Source organism: Neomonachus schauinslandi, chromosome X (genome assembly GCF_002201575.2).
Source record: "Neomonachus schauinslandi chromosome X, ASM220157v2, whole genome shotgun sequence".
NCBI lineage: Eukaryota > Metazoa > Chordata > Mammalia > Carnivora > Phocidae > Neomonachus > Neomonachus schauinslandi.
The window spans coordinates 61,331,779-61,337,583 of NC_058419.1; positions in this window are offsets into that span (position 1 = coordinate 61,331,779).

Consider the following 5,805-nt stretch of genomic DNA (forward strand, 5'->3'; position numbering starts at 1 on the left):
TTGGTTGTGATCTCTCCTTTTTCATTCATGATTTTATTTATTTGGGTCATTTCTCTTTTCTTTTTGATAAGTCTGGCTAGGGGTTTATCAATCTCGTTAATTCTTTCAAAGAACCAGCTCCTAGTTTCGTTGATCTGTTCTAATGTTCTTTTGTTTCTATTTCATTGATGTCTGCTCTGATCTTTATTATTTCTCTTCTACTGCTGGGTTTAGGCTTTATTTGCTGTTCTTTCTCCAGCTCCTTTAAGTATAGGGTTAGGTTGTGTATTTTAGACCTTTCTTGTTTCTTTCTTTTTTTAAATTAATTAATTAATTAATTTTTTATTATGTTATGTTAATCACCATACATTACATCATTAGTTTTTGTTGTAGTGTTCCATGATTCATTGTTTGCATATATACCCAGTGCTCCATGCAGAACATGCCCTCTTTAATACTCTTCACCAGGCGAACCCATTCTCTCACACCCTCCCCTCTAGAAGGCTCAGTTTGATTCTCAGAGTCCGTAGTCTCTCACGGTTCGTCTCCCCCTCCAATTTCCCCTACTTCATTTTTCCCTTCCTTCTCCTAATGTCTTCCATGCTATTCCTTATGTTCCACAAATAAGTGAAACCATATGATAATTGACTTTCTCTGCTTGACTTATTTCACTTAGCATAATCTCCTCCAGTCCCATCCATGTTGATGGGATAGTTGGGTATTCATTCTTTCTGATGGCTGAGTAATATTCCATTGTATATATGGACCACATCTTCTTTATCCATTCATCTATTGAAGGGCATCTCAGCTCTTTCCACAGTTTGGCTATTGTAGATATTGCTACTATGAACATTGGGGTGCATATGGCCCTTCTTTTCACTACATCTGTGTCTTTGGGGTAAATACCCATAGTGTAATTGTTGGGTCATAAGGTAGCTCTATTTTTAATTTCTTGAGGAACCTCCACATTGTTTTCCAAAGTGGCTGTACCAACTTGCATTCCCACCAACAGTGTAAGAGGGTTCCCTTTCTCCACAACCTCTCTAACATTTGTTAATTCTTGCCTTGTCAATTTTTGCCATTCTAACTGGTGTAAGGTGAAATGTCAAGGTGGTTTTGATTTGAATTTCCCTGATGGCTAATGATTGTGGACATTTTTTCATGTGTCTGTTAGCCATTTGTAAGTCTTCTTCAGAGAAGTGTCTGTTCATCACTTCTGCCCATTTTTTGACTCGAGTGTTTGTTTTTTAGGTATTGAGTTTGAGAAGTTCTTTATAGATCTTGGATACCAGCCCTTTATCTGTAGTGTCATTTGCAAATATCTTCTCCCATTCTGTGGGTTGCCTCTTTGTTCTGTTGACTGTTTCCTTTGCTGTGCAGAAGATTTTCATCTTGATGAAGTCCCAAAAGTTTGTTGTTGCTTTTGTTTCACTAGCCTTTGGACATGTCTCTTGAAAGAAGTTGCTGTGGCCGATGTCCAAGAGGTTACTGCCTATGTTCTTCTCTAGGATTTTGATGGGTTCCTGTCTCACATTGAGGTCTTTCATCCATTTTGAGTTTATCTTTGTGTATGGTGTTAAAGAATGTTTGAGTTTCATTCTTCTGTATATAGCTGTGCAATTTTCCCAGCACCATTTATTGAAGAGACTGTCTTTTTTCCATTGCATATTTTTTTCCTGCTTTTTCAAAGATTATTTGACCATAGCATTGAGGGTCCATATCTGGGCTCTCTAATCTGTTCCATTGGTATATATGTCTGTTTTTGTGCCAGGACCATGCTGTCTTGGAGATCACAGCTTTGTAATATAGCTTGAAATCAGGCAAGGTGATGCCCCCTGCTTTGTTTTTCTTTTTCAACATTTCCTTGGGGATTTGGGGTCTTTTCTGATTCCATACAAATTTTAGGATTGTTTGTTCCAGCACTTTGAAAAATGTCATTGGAATTTTGCTCAGGTGGCATTGAAGGTATAGATTGCTCTGGGTAGCTTAGACCTTTCAGCAATGTTTATTCTTCTGATTCATGAGCCTGGAATGTCTTTCCATCTTTTTGGGTCTTCTTCAATTTCTTACATGAGTATTTTGTAGTTCCTAGAGTATAGATCCTTTACCTCTTTGGTTAGGTTTATTCCGAGGTATCTTATGGTTTTTGGTGCTATTGTAATGGAATCATTTCTCTAATTTCTCTTTCTACAGTTGCCTTGATAGTGTGTAAGAAAGCAACGGATTTCTGTGCATTGATTTTGTATCCTGCCACATTACTGAATTGCTGGATGAGTTCTAGTAATTTGGGGGTGGAGTCTTTTGGGTTTTCCACATAAAGTATCATGTCATGTGTGAAGAGAGAGAGTTTGACTTCTTATTTGCCAATTTGAATACCTTTTATTTCTTTCTGTTGTCTGATTGCTGTTTCTAGGACGGTTAGTACTATGTTAAACAATATCGGTGAGACTGGGCATCCTTGTTGTATTCCCGATCATAAGGGAAAGGCACTTATCTTTTCCCCATTGAGGATGATATTCGCCGTGGGTTTTTCATAGATGGATTTTCTGAACTTGAGGAATGTTCCCTCTATCCCTATACTCTGAAGAGTTTTAATCAGGAAAGGATGCTGTATTTGTCAAATGCTTTTTCTGCAACAATTGAGTGGACTGTATGGTTCTTCTCCCTCCTCTTATTAATGTGTTTTATCACATTCATAGATTTGCAAACGTTGAACCACCTTGCATCCCCGGGATAAAATCCACTGAGTCGTGGTGGATGATCCTTTTAATGTATTGTTGGATCCTATTAGCTAAGATTTTGTTGAGAATTTTGGAATCCATATTCATCAGGGATATCAGTCTGAAATTCTCCTTTTTGATGGGGTCTTTGCCTGGTTTGCAGATTAAGGTAATGCTGGCTTCATAGAATGAGTTTGGAAGTTTTCCTTCTGTTTCTATTTTTTGAAACAGCTTCAGGAGAATAGGTATTATTTCTTCTCTGAATGTTTGGTAGAATTCCCCAGGGAATCCATCAGGCCCTGGACTCTTGTTTTTTGGGAGGTTTTTGATCACTGCTTTAATCTCGTTAGTGGTTATTGGCCTATTCATGTTGTCAATTTCTTCCTGTTTCAGTCTTGGCAGTTTATAGGTTTCCAGAAGGCATCCATATCTTCCAGGTTGCTTAATTTATTGGCATAGAGTTGTTGATAATAATTCTAATAATTTTTTCTATTTCCCTGGTGTTAGTCATGATCGCTCCCCTTTCATTCATAATTTTATTAATTTGGGTCCTTTCTCTTTTCTTTTGGTTAAGTCTGGCCAGTGGTTTATCGATCTTATAAATTCTTTCAAGGAACCAGCTTCTAGTTTCGTTGATCTGATCTACTGTGTTTCTGGTTTCTAATTCATTGATCTCTACTATCTTAATTATTTCTCTTCTAATGTGTGGCTTAGGCATCGTTTGTTGATTTTTCTCAAGTTCTTTAAGGTGTAAAGTTGGTAAATTCGGGATTTTTCTATTTTTTTGAGTGAGGCTTGGATGGCTATGTTTTTCCCCCTTAGGACTGCCTTTGCTGTATCCCATAGGTTTTGGACTGATATGTTTTCGTTCTCATTGGTTTCCATGAATTGTTTAAGTTCTTCTTTGATTTCCTGGGTTACCCATTCTTGAGCAGAGTGGTCTTTAGCTTCCAAGTGTTTGAATTTCTGCCAAATTTTTTCTTGTGATAGAGTTCCAGCTTTAAAACATTGTGGTCTTAGAATATGCAGGGAGTAATCTCAATCTTTTGGTTTTGGTTGAGACCTGATTTGTGATCCGTTATGTGGTCTATTCCAGAGAATGTTCCGTGTGCACTCAAGAAGAATGAGTATTCTGTTGTTTTAGGGTGGAATGTTCTGTATATATCTATGAGGTCCATTTGGTCCAGTGTGTCATTTAATGCTCTTGTTTCTTTGTTGATTTTCTGCTTATATGATCTATTTATTGCTGAGAGTATTGAGGTCTCCTCCAATTAAAATATTATTATCAATATGACTCTTTATTTTGGTAAACAGTTGGCTCATTTAGATAGCTGCTCCCATGTTGGGGGGAATAGATATCTGCAACTGTTAGATCTTCATGTTGGATAGAACCTTTAAGAATGATATAGCGTTGTTCTGTGTCTCTAACTATAGTCTTTCCCTTAAAATCTAATTGTCTGATATAATAATTGCTACCCCAGCTTTCTTTTGAGGTCCATTGGCATGAAAGATGGATCTCCATCCCTTCACTTTCAGTTTGGATGTATATTTAGGTTCATAATGATTCTCTTGTAGACAGCATATGGATGGGTCCTGTCTTTTTATCCAATCTGCAACCCTGTGCTGCTTTTTGGGAGCATTTAGGCTGTTCATGTTGAGAGTGATTATTGAACGATATGAATTAATTGTCATCATGTTGCCTGTGCAGACGCTGCATTTATAGATTGTTCCTATAAATTTCTGTTGTATATCACTCTTGGGGTCTTTCTCCTTTTATAGAACCCCCCTTAATATTTCTTGCAGGGCCGGCTTAGTGGTCACATATTCTTTCAGTTTCTGCCAGTCGTGGAAGCTCTGCATCTCTCCATCCATTCTAAATGACAGCCTTGCCAGATAAATTATTCTTGGCTGCATATTCTTCTCTTTTAGTACCCTGAATATGTCTTGCCAGGCCTTTCTGGCTTGCCAGGTCTCTGTGGATAGATCTGACGTTATTCTGATGTTCCTCCCTCTGTACATAAGGAATCTCTTCCCCCTAACCGCCCTTAAGATGGTTTCCTTGGTTCTAAGATTTGCGAGTTTTACTATTACATGCCAGGGTGTTGGCCTGTTTTCCTTGATCTTGGGAGGGGGTCCTCTCTGCTTCTAGGACACAAATGTTTGTTTCATTCCACAGATTAGAGAAGTTCTCTGCTACAATTTGGTCAAATATATCTTCTAGTCCTCTCTCTCCATTCCCTCCGGGATTCCAATAATTCTGACATTGGAATGTTTCATGGTGTCACTTATTTCTCTGATTCTATTTTCATGGATTCTGAGTTGTTTTTCCCTGGCCTCTTCTTTTCCCTTTTTATCTATTAAATTGTCTTCCCAGTCACTGATTCGTTCTTCTGCCTCACTTACCCTAGCTGTTAGATTATCTAGATTAGATTGGAATACATTGATAGCATTTTTAAGTTCTGCCAGTTCAACTTTCATTTTTGCCCTCAGAAACTCTATGTTGCCAATAATTAATTTCTCCATTCTATCTATCATCTTCATAACTGATACCCTGAAGTCAATTTCTGACATCTTGGTTATATCTGTATCCATTTGTAAATCTGTGGCACAAGTCAAAGTGTCTGAATTTTTCCTAGTTTGGGGGTTCCTCCTCCTAGTCATTTTGTTGGTGGGTGGTTGAAGGAATGTACAGAGTCTAAATTATGACCAAAACTCAAGCAAGATGCACCTGTTTTATAGGAACCTTAATGTGTTGGCTTCTTGTCCTCACAGCCTGTCTTCTGGGAGAGGGGTCTGTCCTGCTGTTACTCAGGCAACCCTGTTTGGACAGAGTTGCCATGCCCCCTGTGGTGGGGGATGGGCTCATGGAAAACCGGTTTTTTGAAGCTTTTTTTCCTGTGGCGGCTTTCCCTGGCAGCTTTCTGCATCTCTTCTGAGTGTCAGAGCAGAAGAGACCTCTTCCAACCCTCTGCCTCAGAAGAGAGAGATCGCAGTCTGTTCTTCAGTGAGCTCTCCAGGCCACATTATCTCTGTTTCTGTGTACGCTGCTAAAAACTGCTGTTTCCTGGGTTGTGTGCCCCTCAGCAGCACTCCCAGTCCTTGCTTC